The sequence below is a fragment of the Pseudophryne corroboree genome (genome assembly GCF_028390025.1).
Source record: "Pseudophryne corroboree isolate aPseCor3 chromosome 3 unlocalized genomic scaffold, aPseCor3.hap2 SUPER_3_unloc_52, whole genome shotgun sequence".
Classification (NCBI taxonomy): domain Eukaryota; kingdom Metazoa; phylum Chordata; class Amphibia; order Anura; family Myobatrachidae; genus Pseudophryne; species Pseudophryne corroboree.
The window spans coordinates 593,422-615,481 of record NW_026967544.1 but is presented as its reverse complement, the minus strand read 5'-3'; positions in this window follow the sequence as shown (position 1 = coordinate 615,481).

Sequence of the window (22,060 nt, the reverse complement as noted above, 5' to 3'; positions counted from 1 at the left end):
GGAAAGCACGACATTATAAAATGCAGCCTTTCGAACAAAGAAACAATAAAGTCCGAGGTGCGTCCTTTCTTGCCAGAGGCGGGGGCAGAGGAAAGAAGCTGCACAACACAGCTAGTTCCCAGGAACAGAAGTCCTCCCCGGCCTCTAAAAAAATCCACCGCATGTCGCTGGGGCTCCACAGGCGGAGCTAGGCCCGGTGGGGGCACGCCTTCGTAAGTTCAGCCACAAGTGGGTTCACTCCCTGTTAGATCCCTGGGCAATAGATATTGTGTCTCAGGGATACAAGCTGGACTTTGAGAAGATGCCCCCTCACCGACGGCCCTGCCGGCTCCCCCCCCGAGAGGGAAACAGTGTTAACTGCAATTCACAAATTGTATCTTCAACAGGTGGTAGTCAAGGTTCCCCTCCTTCAACAAGGAGGGGGTTATTATTCGACCATGTGGTAGTCCCGAAACCGGACGGTTCGGTCAGACCCATATTGAATTTAAAATCCCTGAACATATACCTGAAAAGGTTCAAGTTCAAGATGGAATCGCTAAGAGCGGTCATTGCAAGCCTGAAAGGGGGAGATTTTAATATCAGGCGTACCTCAGAATTGCGGTACGGGATTTTCATTACCAATTTCAGACGTTGCCGTTTGGTCTCTCCACGGCCCCGAGAATGTTCACCAAGGTAATGGCGGAAATGATGGTGCTCCTGCGGAAGCAAGGTGTCACTATTATCACGTACTTGGACGATCTCCTCATAAAAGCGAGATCAAGAGAGCAGTGGCTGAACAGCGTATCACTTTCTCTGGAAGTGTAACGGCAACACGGCTGGATTCTATATATTCCAAAGTCGCAGTTGGTTCCTACAGCTCATCTGCCTCTCCTAGGCATGATCCTAGACACAGACCAGAAAAGGGTTTATCTCCCGGTAGAGAGAGTTCAGGAGCTCGTGACACTAGTCAGGAATCTATTAAAACCAAAACAGGTGTCAGTGCATCACTGCACTCGAGTCCTGGGAAGAATGGTGGCATCATACGAGGCCATTCCCTTCGGCATTTTCCATGCGAGGACCTTCCAATGGGACTTACTGGACAAGTGGTCCGGATCACATCTTCAGATGCATCGGTTAATCACCCTATCCCCCAGGGCCAGGGTGTCTCTCCTGTGGTGGCTGCAGAGTGCTCACCTTCTCGAAGGTCGCAGATTCGGCATTCAGGACTGGGTGCTGGTGACCACGGATGCAAGCCTCCGAGGGTGGGGGGCAGTCACATAGGGAAGAAATTTCCAGGGGCTGTGGTCAAGTCAGGAGACTTGCCTTCACATCAACATCCTGGAACTAAGGGCCATATACAACGCCCTACGTCAAGCGGAGTCCCTGCTTCGCGACCAACCGGTTCTGATTCAGTCAGACAATATCACCGCAGTGGCTCATGTAAACCGCCAAGGTGGCACAAGGAGCGGGGTGGCGATGGTAGAAGCCACCAGAATTCTTCGCTGGGCGGAGAATCACGTAAGAGCACTGTCAGCAGTGTTCTTTCCGGGAGTGGACAACTGGGAAGCAGACTTCCTCAGCAGGCACGACCTCCACCCGGGAGAGTGGGGACTTCATCAAGAAGTCTTCGCGCAGATTGCAAGGAGGTGGGAACTGCCACAGGTGGACATGATGGCATCCCGCCTCAACAAAAAGCTACAGAGATATTGCGCCAGGTCAAGAGACACTCAGGCGATAGCTGTAGACGCACTAGTGACACCGTGGGTGTTCCAGTCAGTTTATGTATTTCCTCCTCTTCCTCTCATACCAAAGGTGCTGAGAATCATAAAAAAAAAAAAAAGAAGAGTGCGAACAATACTCATTGTTCCGGATTGGCCAAGAAGGACTTGGTATCCGGATCTGCAAGAAATGCTCACAGAGGACCCATGGCCTCTGCCTCTAAGACAGGACTTGTTGCAACAGGGGCCCTGTCTGTTCCAAGACTTACCACGGCTGCGTTTGACGGCATGGCGGTTGACCGCCGGATCCTAGCAGAAAAAGGCATTCCGGATGAGGTTATTCCTACGCTGATAAAGGCTAGGAAGGACGTGACGCCTAAACATTATCACCGCATATGGCAAAAATATGTTGCTTGGTGTGAGGCCAGGAATGCTCCTACGGAGGAATTCCAGCTGGGCCGTTTCCTTCACTTCCTACAGTCGGGAGTGACTTTGGGCCTGAAATCTGGTTCCATTAAGGTCCAGATTTCGGCTCTATCCATTTTCTTTCAAAAAGAACTGGCTTCTCTTCCTGAAGTCCAGACGTTTGTAAAGGGAGTGCTGCATATTCAGCCCCCTTTTGTGCCTCCAGTGGCACCTTGGGATCTTAACGTGGTGTTGAGTCTCCTGAAGTCACACAGGTTTGAGCCACTCAAAACCGTGGAGTTAAAATTTCTCACGTGGAAGGTGGTCATGCTATTAGCCTTGGCTTCAGCTAGGCGTGTGTCAGAATTAGCGGCTTTGTCACATAAAAGCCCCTATCTGGTTTTCCATATAGACAGGGCAGAATTGCGGACCCGTCCACAATTTCTGCCAAAAGTGGTGTCATCCTTTCATATGAACCAACCTATTGTGGTGCCTGTGGCTACTCGTGACTTGGAGGATTCCGAGTTACTAGATGTGGTCAGGGCTTTGAAGGTTTATGTAGCCAGAACGGCTAGGGTCAGGAAAACAGAATCTTTGTTGACCCTGTATGCTTCCAACAAGCTTGGGGCGCCTGCTTCAAAGCAAACTATTGCTCGCTGGATCTGTAACACGATTCAGCAGGCTCATTCTGTGGCTGGGTTGCCGCTGCCTAAATCAGTTAAGGCCCATTCCACAAGTAAGGTGGGCTCTTCTTGAGCGGCTGCCCGAGGGGTCTCGGCATTACAGCTTTGCCGAGCGGCTACTTGGTCAGGTTCAAACACCTTTGCAAAGTTCTACAAGTTTGATACCCTGGCTGAGGAGGACCTTGTGTTTGCTCATTCGGTGCTGCAGAGTCATCCGCACTCTCCCGCCCGTTTGGGAGCTTTGGTATAATCCCCATGGTCCTTACGGAGTCCCCAGCTTCCACTAGGACGTTAGAGAAAATAAGATTTTACTTACCGGTAAATCTATTTCTCGTAGTCCGTAGTGGATGCTGGGCGCCCGTCCCAAGTGCGGACTTCTTCTGCAATACTTGTATATAGTTATTGCTGCAATAAGGGCTATGTTATGGTTGCATCAGGGTTGATCTGATGCTCCGTTGTTGTTCATACTGTTAACTGGGTAAGTTTATCACGAGTTATACGGTGTGATTGGTGTGACTGGTATGAGTCTTGCCCTGGATTCCAAAATCCTTTCCTTGTACTGTCAGCTCTTCCGGGCACAGTTTCTCTAACTGAGGTCTGGAGGAGGGACATAGAGGGAGGAGCCAGTGCACACCAGTATCCAAATTCTTTCTTAAAGTGCCCTGTCTCCTGCGGAGCCCGTCTATTCCCCATGGTCCTTACGGAGTCTCCAGCATCCACTACGGACTACGAGAAATAGATTTAACGGTAAGTAAAATCTTATTTTTAATGATTTCGGTATGCTGTTTGGGCAACAGTATGCCTGCGCCATGGGAGTTTGGGGGGGGGGGGGGCGGTCACCGGCCTCCTGAGATGCAGAGCCGCTTCTCCGCTGCAGGGCCACTGTCCTGAGGGGCTGTTTGTTCAGCGGGGCATGGCGCCTTGACTGTCACAGCCGTAGCATGCCGCACACCCTTAACACTGCCTGAAGGTGATCGTCGGTGAGTACCAGCCGGGGGCCACACTAGGGGGGGTCCCTCGGTCAAATGTGTGGCCTAAGCGTGGGTGCGGCGTACGGGTCCCTCCTGGGGGGGACCCGCTATAGCCCCTGTGTGAGACTGGCTAAACCCAGGTAAATGGTTGGTTCATGTGAAGTTGTACATACATAAGGAGACATGGCCAGTATAAATATTTCTCTTACGTCCTAGAGGATGCTGGGGTCCACATTAGTACCATGGGGTATAGACGGGTCCACCAGGAGCCATTGGCACTTTAAGAGTTTGAGAGTGTGGGCTGGCTCCTCCCTCTATGCCCCTCCTACCAGACTCAGTTTAGAAAATGTGCCCGGAGGAGCCGGTCACAGCTAGGGGAGTTCTACAGAGCTTTTCTAGTAAAGTTTATTTTAGAGTTTGTCTTTTTACAGGGAGGCTGTTGGCAACAGCCTGCCTGCAACAAGGGACTAAGGGGGGGAGCAGTGTCCGCCCTGCGTGGTCTGAGCCACTGTCTCCGCTGACTGGACACTGAGCTCCTGAGGGGATCGATCGTTCTCCGCCACAGGGTACCGCTCGCCCCAGCAGCATGCCGACGACCCCTTACAGAGCTGGAGAGTGGTGAGTGAGACACCGACATCCCTAGCAAGTGGGGGGCTGGTGTGAAGATGGCGGCAACGTGGAAGGAGCGCAGTATTAACCGCTTCTGTGAAGGTTCAGAAGCACATGGTGCGGTGCTGTGAGGGGCGCCCTGGGCCAGAACTTACCCCCACACTGGTCCACAAGCCTGTCGGGGTCCACGGATCTGAGCCAGAACGTTTCTTCTCAGGCCAGTATAATCTAAGAAGAGCGGGAAGAAGCGCCATTAAGGGGGCGGAGCTTCTCAGAGCGGACCCAGCAGCGTTCCAGCGCCATTTTCCTGCCTACACAGCGCTGGAAGGAAGAACAGGTCCCTCCACAGCAACTCCAGCTATCAGTACACGGTACCAGGGGGTTGTAGAAGAGGGGGAGGCTGTAATAAGGCTGTGGATCCTATTAAGGATCACAGCCAGTGCTGACAAGGGGTTTCTCCTTGCTACAAAGCGCTGCGTGTGGGTTGGCTCCAATCTCTGTGTCTCTCTTGCCATTCTTGGGGGGGAAACTCTGCCCTGTACCCTGTGTGTGTGGAGTGTTTGCTGGTCTCCTTTAGCTATGTCCAGGGACACTGTGCCATATGCTGCAGAGGATTTATCCTCCCAGGATGATCCCATTCCATGTAATCAGGATAGCACTGGTTTAGCACAGATACAAACAAGGGAACCAGAGTGGTTTTCCCCTATCAAATCTTGGATTTCTCAGATTTCTGACAGGGTTGCAAATAATGAATCTGCAACCCAGGTATTACAGAGCTCTATGGCAGTATGGCCCTGTTCTGGTACCTCAGGACGCCCCGCTATATACCCCAATAAGCGTGCGCTTGTGCATGTCACACAAGACGACACGGATACCAATTCTGACACCACAGACGGTGATGGGGATATGTTGCGGGGGTCCACAATTGTTGATAGAGGCTATCAGGGATGTGTTGACTGTTAATGATACCACACCTGAGCAGGTGGAGGAGGCTTTTTTCACTCACTAACCTTCCCTGCATCAAAGGAGCTGAATGCTATATTTGAAAAAACATGGGAAAACCCTGAGAAAAAAATCCAGGTCCCTAAGAGGGTCCAGGTGGCATTTCCTTTCCCTGAGGAGGATAGGAAAAAAATGGGAAAAGACGCCGATTGTTGACGCATCTGTGTCTAGACTCAAAGAAGGTGGTTTTACCTGTTCCGGGATCTACCGCCTTGAAGGAGCCGGCAGATAGGAAGATTGATAACACGCTTATATCAATGTACACTGCTTCAGGGGCCATATTATGTCCCACTATTGCTAGTGCATGGATTGCATAGGCTATAGTAAAGTGGTCGGCTACCTTACTTGAGGATTTGGATACGATGGAAAGGGATGACGTTGCTTTATATTTCTCTTACGTCCTAGAGGATGCTGGGGACTCCGTAAGGACCATGGGGTATAGACGGGCTCCGCAGGAGATAGGGCACCTAAAAAGAACTTTTACTATGGGTGTGCACTGGCTCCTCCCTCTTTGCCCCTCCCCCAGACCTCAGTTAGATTCTGTGCCCAGAGGAGAAGGGTGCACTGCAGAGAGCTCTCCAGAGTTTTCTGTTGGAAAATAATTTTGTTAGGTTTTTTATTTTCAGGGAGTCCTGTTGGCAACAGGCTCCCTGCATCGTGGGTCTGAGGGGAGAGAAGCAGAGCTGGCTTGTTAAGTTGGGCTCTGTTTCTAAGGCTACTGGACACCATTAGCTCCAGAGGGAGTCGGAACACAGGTCTCACCTTTGGTTCGTCCCGGAGCCGCGCCGCCGTCCTCCTCACAGATGCCGAAGATAGAAGCCAGGTGAGTATGAGAAGGCAGAAGACATCATAGGCGGCAGAAGACATCAGATCTTCATGAGGTACCGCTGCGCGCCATTGCTCCCAGTCACACACACAGAGCAGCACTGAAGGGTGCAGGGCGCAGGGGGGGCGCCCTGGGCAGCAATAAACCTCTCATTTGGGCACTGACAAGGTAGATTAGGCTGCTGGGCAGTAATTCTACGATCCCCCGCCATTTTCTATAAAAAAAATCACCGGGACCGAAGCCCGCCGTCGGGTGGGCGGAGCTTGATCCCCAGCACTAACCAGCGCCATTTTCTCCACAGAAGCTGCATGAGGAAAACGCTGGCTCCCTGGTCTCTCCCCTGCTGAACATTCAGGCTGGAAAAAAGAGGAGGGGGGGTATTTTGAGCGCAGTGAGTGGGAATCTGGTCATTTTATATATATATATATATATAAACGCTATCTGGTCATATCTTTCCAGTGTTATTAAGCGCTGGGTGTGTGCTGGCATACTCTCTCTCTGTCTCTCCTAAGGGCCTGGTTGGGGTTTTGTCCCCTTATAGGTTAATCCCTGTGTGTGTGGGGTGTCGGTACGTGGTGTCGACATGTCTGAAGCGGAAGGCTTTTCCAAGGAGGAGGTGGAGCAAATGAGTGGTGTGTCCCCGTCGGTTGTGCCGACTCCGGATTGGATGGACATGTGGTATATGTTGAATGCAAGTGTGGCATCCTTACATAAGAGGCTTGATAAGGCTGAATTAGGGGGGACATCAGGGGGTCAATCCTCGGATTGGACCGACTCACAGGGCCCGTCGGGGTCTCAAAAGCGTCCCTTAACACAAGACACTACTACCGACACGGACTCTGATTCCAGTGTCGACTATGACGAAGTGAAATTGCACCCTAGGGTGACAAAAAGCATTCAGTGTATGATTGTGGCAATAAGGGATGTGTTGCATATTACGGATGAACCCTCGGTCCCCGACACAAGGGTACACATGTTTAAGAGAAAGAAACAGATTATAAATTTTCCCACATCTCATAAACTAAATGATTTCTTTGAAAAAGCTTGGGAGACTCCGGAAAAGAGACCGCAGATACCCAAAAGAATTTATATGGCATACCCCTTCCCTAAACAGGACAGGGAGCATTGGGAATCACCTCCCACTGTGGACAAGGCCCTGACGCGCTTGTCCAAGAAAGTGGCGCTACCGTCTCCTGACACAGCTGCCCTTAGGGACCCTGCAGATCGCAAGAGACTACCTTAAAGTGTATTTATTCTCATACTGGAGCAGTCCTTAGACCGACAATTGCGTCGGCATGGGTGTGTAGAGCGATTTCAGCTTGGACAGATGAGCTGACAGCTGATTTTGATAAGATGGATAAGGATACTATATTCTTAACTCTAGCCCATATTAAAGACGCAGTCTTATTTATGAGGGATGCTCAAAGGGACATTGGTTTGCTGGCTTCTAGGGCCAATGCCATTTCTATCTCTGCGAGAAGATCCTTATGGACTCGCCAATGGACGGGTGATGCAGATTCCAAAAAACATATGGAAGTTCTACCCTATAAGGGAGATGTATTGTTTGGGGATGGGCTGACGGACCTGGTTTCCACAGCTACAGCAGGTAAATCAAACTTTTTACCATTTATTCCCCAACAGCAAAAGAAAGTACCACCCTATCAGATGCAGTCCTTTCGGTCGCACAAGTCCATAAGAGGTCGGGGATCCTCCTTCCTCGCCAGAGGTAAGGGCAGAGACAGAAGAGCACCTGCTTCGGCAGGTGCCCAGGAACAAAAGTCCTCCCCGGCTACTCCAAAGCCCACAGCATGACGCTGGGGCTCCCCTGAGGGAGTCCGCACCGGTGGGGGCACATCTTCGACTTTTCAGCCAGGCTTGGGTCAGCTCAGGCCTGAATCCTTGGGTGTTGGAAATAGTTTCCCAGGGTTACAAACTGGAATTCGAGGAGGTGCCCCCGCGCCGATTTTTCAAATCGGCCCTACCAGCTTCCACATCGGAACGGGATGTATTGTTAGCTGCAATTCAAACGCTGTGTCTACAGCAAGTAATAATCAGGGTTCCCCTGAACCAGCAGGGAAGAGGTTACTACTCAACCCTATTTGTGGTCCCGAAACCGGACGGTTCGGTCAGACCTATTTTGAATCTGAAGTCCCTAAACCTGTACATACAAAGATTCAAATTCAAAATGGAATCACTCAGAGCGATAATAGCCAACATGGAGGAGGGGGAGTTTATGATGTCTCTGGACATAAAGGATGCGTACCTTCATGTCCCCATATATTCCCCCCATCAGGAATACCTGAGATTCGCTGTACAGGATTGTCATTACCAATTTCAGACGTTGCCGTTTGGTCTTTCCACGGCCCCGAGGATTTTCACCAAGATAATGGTGGAAATGATGGTGGTCCTGCGCAAGCATGGAGTCACAATTATACCATACTTGGACGATCTCCTAATAAAAGCGAGATCCAGAGAGAAATTGCTGAGCAGCGTGGCGCTCTCTCTGAGAGTGCTCCAGCAACACGGTTGGATTCTAAATCTACCGAAGTCACAGTTGATTCCGACAACTCGGCTAACGTTCCTAGGTATGATACTGGATACGGAACAAATGAAGGTCTTTCTCCCACTGGAGAAAGCCCAGGACATCCAGAACATGGTCAGAGACCTGCTAAAAACGAAAAGGGTGTCAGTTCACCAATGCACTCGAGTTCTGGGAAAAATGGTGGCGGCCTACGAGGCCATTCCCTTCGGAAGGTTCCATGCAAGGACTTTTCAATGGGACCTTCTGGACAAGTGGTCCGGGTCCCATCTGCACTTACATCGGAAAATAACTGTCCCCAGGGGCCAGGGTGTCTCTCCTGTGGTGGTTGCAAAGTACTCACCTGCTGGAGGGTCGCAGGTTCGGAATTCAGGATTGGATCTTGGTTACCACGGACGCGAGCCTCCGAGGATGGGGAGCAGTCACACAAGGAAGAAATTTTCAGGGACTGTGGTCAGACCAGGAGTCCTGTCTACACATCAATGTGTTGGAACTCAGGGCCATTTACAACGGCCTTCGACAAGCGGAGAGTTCTTCGAAACCTACCGGTTCTGATTCAATCAGACAATGTCACAGCAGTTGCTCATGTGAATCGCCAAGGCGGGACAAGAAGCAGAGTCGCGATGGCGGATGCCAGCAGGATTCTTCGCTGGGCGGAAAATCACGTAAGCGCTCTGTCGGCTGTCTTCATTCCGGGAGTGGACAACTGGGAAGCGGACTTCCTCAGCAGACACGATCTCCATCCAGGAGAGTGGGGACTTCATCAAGAAGTCTTTGCAGACGTAACGCGTCTTTGGGGAACTCCTCAAATAGACATGATGGCGTCACGCCTCAACAAAATGCTTCGGAGGTATTGTGCCTGGTCTCTGGACCCTCTGGCAGTAGCAGTAGATGCTCTGGTAACACCGTGGGTGTTCAAATCGGTCTACGTGTTTCCTCCTCTTCCTCTCATCACAAAAGTGTTGAGGATCATAAGACGAAGAAGAGTACAGACGATACTCGTTGTCCCAGACTGGCCTCGAAGGGCCTGGTACTCGGATCTACAAGAGACACAGGAGATCCCTGGCCTCTTCCTCTGAGGGAAGACCTGTTGCAACAGGGGCCCTGTGTTTTTCAAGACTTACCGCGGTTACGTTTGACGGCATGGCGGTTGAACGCCGAATCCTAGCGAAAAAGGGGATTCTGGAAGAGGTCATCCTTACTTTAATAAAGGCTAGGAAGGAGGTGACGGTAAAACATTATCACCGTATCTGGCGAAAGTATGTGTCTTGGTGTGAGACCAAGAATGCACCTATGGAAGATTTTCATCTGGGTCGTTTTCTCCACTTCCTACAGACAGGAGTGGATATGGGCCTGAAATTAGGCTCTGTTAAGGTACAGATTTCGGCCCTCTCGATTTTCTTTCAGAAGGAATTGGCTTCTCTTCCAGAAGTCCAGACGTTTGTAAAGGGAGTGCTGCACATCCAGCCCCCTTTTGTGCCTCCAGTGGCACCATGGGACCTGAACGTGGTGTTGCAGTTCCTAAAATCACACTGGTTTGAACCGCTTAACACGGTTGAGTTGAAATTTCTTACCTGGAAGGTGGTCATGTTGTTGGCCTTAGCATCAGCAAGGCGAGTGTCAGAATTGGCGGCTTTGTCACACAAGAGCCCCTACTTGATTTTTCATGTGGATCGAGCTGAATTGAGGACACGTCCGCAATTTTTGCCTAAAGTGGTTTCTTCATTCCATATGAATCAACCTATTGTGGTGCCTGTGGCTACAAGTGACCTGGAGGATTCCAGATCCCTGGACGTAGTCAGGGCCTTAAAGATTTATGTAGCCAGGATGGCTACAATTAGGAAAACAGAGGCTCTGTTTGTCCTGTATGCTGCTAATAAGATTGGCGCACCTGCTTCGAAGCAGAATATTGCTCGCTGGATCTGTAATACAATTCAGCAGGCTCATTCTACGGCTGGATTGCCGGTACCGAATTCGGTTAAGGCCCATTCCACTAGGAAGGTGGGTTCTTCTTGGGCGGCTGCCCGAGGCGTCTCGGCATTACAGCTTTGCCGAGCGGCGACTTGGTCGGGGTCAAACACTTTTGCTAAATTCTACAAGTTTGATACCCTGGCTGATGAGGACCTAGCGTTTGCTCAGTCGGTGCTGCAGAGTCATACGCACTCTCCCGCCTGATTGGATGCTTTGGTATAAACCCCATGGTCCTTACGGAGTCCCCAGCATCCTCTAGGACGTAAGAGAAAATAAGATTTTAAACCTACCAGTAAATCTATTTCTCCTAGTCCGTAGAGGATGCTGGGCGCCCACCCCAGTGCGGGAACTCTGCAAGACTTGTATATAGTTGATGCTTACATAAGGGTTATGTTACAGTTGGAGTCGGTCTTGGACCGTTACTGTTATTGTTCATACGGTTAACTGGTTATGTATGATCCAGGTTACATGGTATGATTGGTGTGGGCTGGTATGAATCTTGCCCTTGGATTTCTAAATCCTGCCTTGTATTGTCCATCTACTCTGGGCACAGTTCTCTAACTGAGGTCTGGAGGAGGGGCATAGAGGGAGGAGCCTGTGCACACCCATAGTAAAAGTTCTTTTTAGGTGCCCTATCTCCTGTGGAGCCCGTCTATACCCGATGGTCCTTACGGAGTCCCCAGCATCCTCTACGGACTAGGAGAAATAGGTTTACCGGTAGGTTTAAAATCTTATTTTACGCAACATACATGATTCAGCAGGTTTTATGGTAGAATCCATGAAAGACCTGGGTTCCATGGCTGTGGGAATATTTCCATGTCTGTTTCAGCTCGTCGGGACTGTGGCTGCACCAGTGGTCGGCCGACGCGGAATCCAGGAAAAGTGTGGAGTCCCTACCCTATACAGGTCAGGCTCTCTTTGGGGAAGCGCTAGATGCGTGTAAATCCACTGCTACAGCGGGTAAGTCTCAGTTTCTTCCCTCAGCAGCACCTGCTCCGTAGAAGTCCTTCTCTTCACCTGCAACGCAGTCCTTTCGGCCTAACAGAACGTCCAATTCCTTCTTTAGGGGAAGTCGAGTTAAGTCCAAGAAACCTGCAGCTGCAGGTTCCCAGGAGCAAAAGCCTGCTTCAGGTACGCGGTGGACTGCGCGGCCTGGATATGGGACCAGTGGGAGCCAGACTCAGACACTTCAGTCACGTCTGGGTATCGTCCGGCCTGGATCCCTGGGTGATAGATATTGTATCCCAGGGATACAGGCTGGAATTTCAAAGTCTCCCTCCTCATCATTTTTTCAAATCAGGTATGCCAACTGTGTTGGCAGACAGCACTGTACTACAGAACGCTGTCCAAAAACTGGTGGAGGCACAGGTCATTGTACCAGTACCACCTCACATGCAGAACAAAGGTTACTATTTGAACCTTTTCATGGTACCAAAACCGGATGGTTCGGTCAGGCCCATTCTGAACCTAAAATCATTAAACCCCTTTCTAAAGGAGTTCAAGTTCAAGATGAAGTCTCTCAGGGCGGTGATATCAGGTCTGGAAGAGGGGGAGTTCCTGGTATCTCTGGATATCATTGCTGGACTGTCATTTCCAGTTCCAGGCCCTGCCATTCGGCCTCCCCACGGCACCAAGGGTGTTTACCACGGTGATGGCAGAAATTATTATTCTCCTCCGCAAACGGGGTGTGAACATCATTCCATATCTGGACGATCTGCTGATAAAGGCATTGTCCAAGGATAAGCTGCTGCAATCCATTGTTCTTACAACATGCCTCCTCGAGAGTCATGGTTGGATCCTGAACCATTCCAAAGTCACATTTGGAACCAACCCAGAGGTTATCATTTCTGGGAATGATCCTGGACATGGAAGTGCAAAAGGTGTTTCTGCCGCAGGAAAAGGCATTGGTGATACAAACTATGGTCCGGGAGGTCCTGAAGCCATCCCGGGTGTCGGTTCATCAGTGCATTTGCCTATTGGGAAAGATGGTGGCCTCTTACGAGGCTCTCCAGTTCGGGAGGTTCCACGCTCGGACCTTCCAACTGGATCTCCTAGACAAATGGTCGGGATCTCATCTCCACATACACCAGAGAATTCGTCTGTCACCAAAGGCAAGGATTTCACTCCTCTGGTGGCTCCACTTGCCTCACCTTCTAGAGGGCCGCAGGTTCGGGATTGAGGACTGGGTCCTTCTAACCACGGATGCGACCCTTCGGAGCTGGGGAGCAGTCACTCAATGAGTAACCTTCCAAGGACGGTGGTCAAGTCTGGAAGCCGGCCCGCCCATCAACATCCTGGAACTCTAAACCGTCTACAACGGTCTTCTTCAGGCGGCCCCTCTTCTAAGAAATCAGGCCATTCAAGTGCAGTCGGACAACGTAACAACAGTGGCTTACATAAACCGACAAGGCGGAACGAAGAGCAGAGTGTCAATGTCAGAGGTGTCAAAAATACTTCTCTGGACAGAAAAACATGTGTTAGCGCTGTCAGCCATCTTCATTCTGGGAGTAGACAACTGGGAAGCAGATTCCTGAGCAGACACGATCTCCATCCAGGAGAGTGGGGACTCCATCCGGAGGTGTCCAAGGAAATAACAGATCTTTGGGGTTTACCCCAAATAGACATGATGGCCTCTCGTCTCAACAAGAAGCTTCGGTGTTCAAGCGATCCTCATTGCCCCAGACTGGCCAAGAAGGGCTTGGTACGCAGCCCTTCTGAATCTACTGCAAGAAGAGCCGAAGCCTCTTCCTCTTCGGGAGGACCTGCTGCAGCAGGGGCCGTTCGCATATCAAGACTTACCGCAGCTACGTTTGACGGCATGGAAGTTGAGCGCCTGATTCTTGCTCGGAAGGGCATTCCGAAGAAGGTTATTCCTACCCTCATACAGGCTAGGAAAGGAGTAACGTCTAAACATTACCATCGTATTTGGAAGAAATATATCTCTTGGTGTGAGTCCAAGAAGTTTCCTATGGTGGAGTTTCAACTGGGACGTTTCCTACTCTTCCTGCAAGCAGGAGTGGATATGGGTCTGAGGTTGGGATCTGTGAAGGTCCAGATTTCAGCCCTATCCATTTTCTTTCAGAAACAATTGGCTGCCCTCCCTGAGGTTCAGACCTTTTTGAAGGGAGTTCTGCATATCCAACCTCCCTTTGTACTGCCTACGGCGCCTTGGGACCTTAACGTGGTGTTGCAGCTCCTCCAGTCGGATTGGTTCGAACCTCTACAGGAGGTAGAGGTCAAATTTCTTACATGGAAGGCAGTCACTTTGTTGGCCTCGGCTTCTGCTAGACGTGTGTCCGAGCTGGGGGCTTTGTCCTGTAAAAGCCCTTACTTGATCTTCCACGAAGATCGAGCTGAGCTCCGGACTCGTTGGCAGTTTCTTCCAAAGGTTGTGTCGACATTTCATATCAACCAACCTTTCTCTGACGTCCTAGTGGATGCTGGAAACTCCGTAAGGACCATGGGGAATAGACAGGCTCCGCAGGACACTGGGCACTCTAAAAGAAAGATTAGGTACTATCTGGTGTGCACTGGCTCCTCCCTCTATGCCCCTCCTCCAGACCTCAGTTAGAATCTGTGCCCGGCCAGAGCTGGGTGCTCCTAGTGGGCTCTCCTGAGCTTGCTAGAAAGAAAGTATTTGTTAGGTTTTTTATTTTCAGTGAGATCTGCTGGCAACAGACTCACTGCTACGTGGGACTGAGGGGAGAGAAGCAAACCTACCTGCGTGCAGCTAGCTCGTGCTTCTTAGGCTACTGGACACCATTAGCTCCAGAGGGTTCGAACACAGGGCCTGACCTCGATCGTCCGTTCCCGGAGCCGCGCCGCCGTCCCCCTTGCAGAGCCAGAAGACAGAAGAAGAAGATGAAATCGGCGGCAGAAGACTCCGGTCTTCATTAAGGTAGCGCACAGCACTGCAGCTGTGCGCCATTGCTCCCACAGCACACCACACACTCCGGTCACTGTAGGGTGCAGGGCGCTGGGGGGGGGGCGCCCTGGGCAGCAATTATATTACCTTTTGGCTAAATATACACATAATACAGTCTGCTAACTGTATATGTGTAAAAAAAAACACCATTAAGTTATAGAAAACACGGGACAGAAGCCCGCCGCTGAGGGGGCGGGGCCTTCTTCCTCAGCACACCGGCGCCATTTTCCCTTCACAGCTCCGCTGGAAGCACGCTCCCCAGGCTCTCCCCTGCAGTATCCAGGTACAAGACGGGTTAAAAAGAGAGGGGGGCACATAAATTTAGGCGCAAATCGATACACACAAGCAGCTATTGGGAAAATCACTTATTAGCAGTGTAAATCCCTGTGTTATATAGCGCTGTGGTGTGTGCTGCCATACTCTCTCTTTGTCTCCCCAAAGGACTTTGTGGGGTCCTGTCCTCAGTCTGAGCATTCCCTGTGTGTGTGCGGTGTGTCTGTACGGCTGTGTCGACATGTTTGATGAGGAGGGTTACGTGGAGGCGGAGCAGGGGCAGATACATGTGGTGTCGCCCCCGACGGGGCCGACACCTGATTGAATGGATATGTGGAAGGTTTTAACCGACAGTGTCAACTCCTTACAGAAAAGGTTTGGTGACGCAGCAGCCTTGGGACAGCCAGGGTCTCAGCCCGCACCTGCCCAGGCGACTCAGAAGCTGTCAGGGGCTCATAAACGCCCGCTAGCTCTGATGGTAGACACAGATGTCGACACGGAGTCTGACTCCAGTGTGGATGAGGATGAGACAAATGTTCAGTCTACAAAAGCCATCCGATACATGATTACTGCAATGAAAGATGTATTGCACATTTCTGATATTAACCCGGTTACCACCAAAAGGGGTATTATGTTTGGGGAGAAAAAGCAGCCAGTGACTTTTCCCCCATCTGATGAATTAAATGATTTGTGTGAAGAAGCGTGTAGTTCCCCTGATAAGAAACTAGTGATTTCTAAGAAGTTACTGATGGCGTACCCTTTCCCGCCAACGGATAGGTTACGTTGGGAAACATCCCCTAGGGTGGACAAGGCGCTAACACGCTTATCTAAAAGGGTGGCACTGCCGTCTCAGGATACGGCCGCCCTAAAGGATCCTGCGGATAGAAAGCAGGAAGCTATCCTGAAGTCTGTGTATACACACTCTGGTACTCTACTGAGACCTGCTATTGCTTCAGCCTGGATGTGTAGTGCTGCAGCAGCATGGGCTGATACCCTGTCAGACAACATTGATTCCCTCGACAGGGATACTATTTTGCTAACCATCGAACATATAAAAGACGTCGTCTTATATATGCGGGATGCACAGAGGGACATTTGCCTGCTGGCATCTAGAATTAATGCAATGTCCATTTCTGCCAGGAGAGTATTATGGACTCGGCAGTGGACAGGTGATGCAGATTCTAAAAAAACACATGGAGGTTTTGCCTTATAAGGGTGAGGAACTATTTGGGGACGGTCTCTCGGACCTCGTATCCACAGCAACTGCTGGGAAGTCGACTTTTTTGCCTCAGGTTCCCTCACAGCCTAAGAAAGCACCGTATTATCAAATGCAGTCCTTTCGGCCTCAGAAAGGCAAGCGGGTCAGAGGAGCATCCTTTCTGGCCAGAGGCAAGGGTAGAGGAAAGAAGCTGCACCAGGCAGCCAGTTCCCAGGAACAAAAATCCTCCCCTGCTTCCACTAAGTCCACCGCATGACGTTGGGGCTCCACAGGCGGAGCCAGGTGCGGTGGGGGCGCGTCTCCGAAACTTCAGCAACCAGTGGGTTCGCTCACAAGTGGATCTATAGGTTGTACAAATTGTATCTCAGGGATACAAGCTGGAGTTCGAGGCGACTCCCCCTCGCCGTTACCTCAAATCAGCCTTGCCAGCTGCTCCCAGGGAAAGGGAGGTAGTACTGGTGGCAATTCACAAGCTGTACCTCCAGCAGGTGATAATCAAGGTCCCCCTCCTTCAACAGGGCAGGGGTTACTATTCCACAATGTTTGTGGTACCGAAACCGGACGGTTCGGTGAGACCCATCCTGAATTTAAAATCCTTGAACACTTATATAAAGAAGTTCAAGTTCAAAATGGAATCGCTCAGGGCGGTTATTGCAAGTCTGGAAGAGGAGGATTTTATGGTGTCGCTGGACATCAAGGATGCTTACTTGCATGTCCCCATTTTCCCACCTCACCAGGAGTACCTCAGGTTTGTGGTACAGAACTGTCATTACCAATTCCAGACGTTGCCGTTTGGTCTCTCCACGGCTCCGAGAATATTTACCAAGGTAATGGCCGAAATTATGATACTCCTTCGAAGAAAGGGAGTTATAATTATCCCGTACTTGGACGATCTCCTCATAAAGGCGAGGTCCAAAGAGCAGTTGTTGGTCAGCGTAGCACTCTCTCAGGAAGTGTTGCAACAGCACGGCTGGATTCTGAATATCCCAAAGTCGCAGCTGATCCCTACGACGCGACTGCTTTTCCTGGGAATGATTCTGGACACAGAATAGAAGAAGGTGTTTCTCCCGGAGGAGAAGGCCCAGGAATTGTCATCTCTGGTCAGGGACCTCCTGAAATCAAAACAGGTGTCGGTGCATCACTGCACGCGAGTCCTGGGAAAGATGGTGGCTTCTTACGAAGCAATTCCCTTCGGCAGGTTCCATGCAAGGATCTTTCAGTGGGATCTGTTGGACAAATGGTCCGGATCGCATCTTCAGATGCATAGGTTGATCACCCTGTCCCCAAGGGCCAGGGTGTCTCTGCTGTGGTGGCTGCAGAGTGCTCATCTTCTTAGGGGACGCAGGTTCGGCATACAGGACTGGATCCTGGTGACCATGGATGCAAGCCTCCGAGGATGGGGGGCAGTCACTCAGGGAAGAAACTTCCAGGGACAGTGGTCAAGTCTGGAGACTTCTCTACACATAAATATATTGGAACTAAGGGCCATCTACAACGCCCTGAGTCAAGCAGAGCCCCTGCTTCAAAACCAATCTGTACTGATTCAGTCAGACAACATCACGGCGGTCGCCCATGTAAACCGCCAGGGCGGCACAAGAAGCAGGATGACAATGGCAGAAGCCACAAGGATTCTTCGATGGACGGAGAATCACGTGCTAGCACTGTCAGCAGTGTTCATTCCGGGAGTGGACAACTGGGAAGCAGACTTCCTCAGCAGGCACGACCTCCACCCGGGAGAGTGGGGACTTCATCAAGAAGTCTTCACACAGATTGTAAATCGTTGGGAACTGCCACAAGTGGACATGATGGCGTCCCGCCTCAACAAAAAGCTAAAAAAATATTGCGCCAGGTCACGGGACCCTCAGGCGATAGCTGTGGACGCACTAGTGACACCGTGGGTGTACCAGTCGGTTTATGTGTTCCCTCCTCTTCCTCTCATACCCAAGGTACTGAGGATAGTAAGAAAGAGAGGAGTAAGAACTATACTCACCGTTCCGGATTGGCCAAGAAGAACTTGGTACCCAGAACTACAAGAAATGATCTCAGAGGACCCATGGCCTCTGCCTCTCAGACAGGACCTGTTACAGCAGGGGCCCTGTCTGTTCCAAGACTTACCGCGGCTGCGTTTGACGGCATGGCGGTTGAACGCCGGATCCTAGCGGAAAAGGGCATTCCGGATGAAGTTATTCCTACGCTGATAAAGGCTAGGAAAGACGTGACAGCAAAACATTATCACCGTATATGGCGAAAATATGTTGCTTGGTGTGAGGCCAGGGAGGCCCCTACAGAGGAATTCCAGCTGGGTCGATTCCTGCACTTCCTACAGTCAGGAGTGACTATGGGCCTAAAATTAGGATCCATAAAGATCCAGATTTCGGCCCTATCTATTTTCTTTCAAAAAGAACTGGCTTCACTGCCTGAAGTTCAGACATTTGTTAAGGGAGTGCTGCATATTCAGCCCCCTTTTGTGCCTCCAGTGACACCTTGGGATCTTAACGTTGTGTTGAATTTCCTGAAATCACACTGGTTTGAGCCACTTAAGACCGTGGAGCTAAAGTATCTCACGTGGAAGGTGGTCATGCTGTTGGCCTTGGCTTCAGCTAGGCGTGTGTCAGAATTGGCGGCTTTGTCATGTAAAAGCCCGTATCTGATCTTCCATATGGACAGGACAGAATTGAGGACTCGTCCCCAATTTCTCCCAAAGGTGGTATCAGCGTTTCATTTGAACCAACCTATTGTGGTGCCTGCGGCTACTCGGGACTTGGAGGCTTCCAAGTTGCTGGACGTAGTCAGGGCTTTGAAAATCTATGTAGCCAGGACGGCTGGAGTCAGGAAAACTGACTCGCTGTTTATCCTGCATGCACCCAACAAACTGGGTGCTCCGGCTTCAAAGCAAACTATTGCGCGCTGGATCTGTAACACGATTCAGCAAGCTCATTCTGCGGCAGGGTTACCGCATCCTAAATCAGTAAAAGCCCATTCCACAAGGACGGTGGGCTCTTCTTGGGCGGCTGCCCGAGGGGACTCGGCTTTACAGCTTTGCCGAGCTGCTACTTGGTCGGGTTCAAACACATTTGCTAAGTTCTACAAGTTTGATACCCTGGCTGAGGAGGACCTTGCCTTTGCTCATTCGGTGCTGCAGAGTCATCCGCACTTTCCCGCCCGTTTGGATGCTTTGGTATAATCCCCATGGTCCTTACGGAGTTCCCAGCATCCACTAGGACGTCAGAGAAAATAAGAATTTACTCACCGGTAATTCTATTTCTCGTAGTCCGTAGTGGATGCTGGGCGCCCGTCCCAAGTGCGGACTCTCTGCAATACATGTATATAGTTATTGCTTAACTCAAGGGTTATTGTTCTGAGCCGTCTGTTACTGAGGCTCAGTTGTTGTTCATACTGTTAACTGGGTATGGTTATCACAAGTTGTACGGTGTGATTGGTGTGGCTGGTATGAGTCTTACCCTGGATTCCAAATCCTTTCCTTGTTGTGTCAGCTCTTCCGGGCACAGTTTCCTTAAGTGAGGTCTGGAGGAGGGGCATAGAGGGAGGAGCCAGTGCACACCAGATAGTACCTAATCTTTCTTTTAGAGTGCCCAGTCTCCTGCGGAGCCCGTCTATTCCCCATGGTCCTTACGGAGTTCCCAGCATCCACTACGGACTACGAGAAATAGAGTTACCGGTGAGTAAATTCTTATTATTGTGGTGCCAGTGGCTACGGACTCCTCAATTACTTCAAAGTCTTTGGATGTCATAAGGGCTGTGAAGATTTATGTGAAGAGAACGTCTCGTCACAGAAAGTCGGACTCTCTGTTTGTCCTATATGATCCCAAGAAGATTGGGTGTCCTGCTTCTAAGCAGACGATTTCTCGCTGGATCAGGTTCACTATCCAGCACGCTTATTCGACGGCAGGACTGCCGTGTCCAAAATCTGTTAAGGCCCACTCTATTCGTAAGGTGGGGTCTTCCTGGGCGGCTGCCCGGGGTGTCTCCGCAGTGCAACTTTGCCGAGCAGCAACTTGATCAGGGTCGAACATGTTTGCAAAGTTTTACAAGTTCGATACTTTGGCCGCTGATGATCTGAAGTTCAGTCAATCAGTTCTGCAGGAGTCTCCGCACTCTCCCTCCCGTTCTGGGAGCTTTTGGTACATCCCCATGGTACTAATGTGGACCCCAGCATCCTCTGGGATGTAAGAGAAAATAGGATTTTGGTACCTACCAGTAAATCCTTTTCTCGTAGTCCGTAGAGGATGCTGGGCGTCCGCCTGCCCAGTGCTTCGTTTTCCTGCAAATGTTATTTGGTTCAGTACAACTTCATTTTAGTTGAGTACTGCATTGTTACTTGGTAAGTAATGTTTCAGCTGTTGCTGAGTAGTTCAAGCTAGTTGACTTGTCGTGCCTTGTATATGTGAGCTGGTATGAAGCTCACCACTATCTGTGTAATATCCTTCTCTCGAAGTATGTCGTCTCCTTGGGAACAGTTTCTACACTGAGTCTGGTAGGATGGGCATAGAGGGAGGAGCCAGCCCACACTCTCAAACTCTTAAAGTGCCAATGGCTCATGATGGACCCATCTATACCCCATGGTACTAATGTGGACCCCAGCATCCTCTATGGACTACGAGAAAAGGATCTACCGGTAGGTACCAAAATTTGTATACAGAGGCCTCTCCTGCCAACTGATTACCTCCTCCCACTCCTACCTACAAGATTTCTCACGTGCTGCTCTCTGGAATTCTCTACCTCTCCCCATCCGACTCTCCACCTCTCTACAAAACTTCAATTGGGCTCTCAAAACCCACTTCTTCACCAACCCCAGCCAACTGTCCTCCAAACCCTCTTGTCCACGCTCACAGTCTACCCCTTCTATGTCACCATGGTCTGTTAGCCCTTCACCTTTTAGATTGTAAGCTCACAAGAGCAGGGCCTTCTCCATCATGTGCCTTGCCTTCTCTTACTTACACTATCTTATACTCCATACTCCCTTTGATGGCACCTAACCCCGGCATTTCTGTATATACCTTGTATTTGTCCTATATTGTCTCACACTGTAAGTGGGTTTTTTTTTTTTTTTGCTCATTTGTTTATGTACTGTGTAAGGGGCGCTGCGGATCCCTTATGGCACCATATAAATAAAGGATACTACTACATTTTTTTTTTTTTAACAGATACAATTCACCATTATTGTTTCTTATAAATACTTTATATACATTTATTGTTGAAACATTAGTGTCCAAGATTTACAGTATGATCGTATCATTACAATGACATGACTGGGGAGGTGAGGGGATCTGGGAGCATCACAGTGACATCACTTATATCTATAGTAATAATACAGGGACATGACTGGGGAGGTGAGGGGATCTGGGAATGTCACAGTGACATCACTTATATCTATAGTAATAATACAGGGACATGACTGGGGAGGTGAGGGGATCTGGGAATGTCACAGTGACATCACTTATATCTATAGTAATAATACAGGAACATGACTGGGGAGGTGAGGGGATCTGGGAAATGTCACAGTGACATCACTTTTATCTTCAGTATTAAAACAGGGACATAACTGGGGAGGTGACTGCTGGGAATGGGGCATTATACAGTAACACTGGGGGATGTGTCTGGATGATGACTGGAAAGGTAACTGCTGGGAATGGAACATTATACAGTAACATCAGGGGACGTGTCTGGGTGATGACTGGAGAGGTGACTGCTGGGTATTGGACATTATACAGTAACACCAGGGAACGTGTCTGGGTGATGACTGTATCATTGTGTGTGTCAGGTTCCTATAAGGTGTCAGGATGTCACTGTCTACGTCTCCATGCAGGATGGGGAGTATATAGAAGAGCACAGTGCTCTGTACAAGGACGTGATGATGGAGAATCACCGGCCCCCTCACATCACTGGGTAAGAGGATACTGTCATGTATTGTACAGGGGA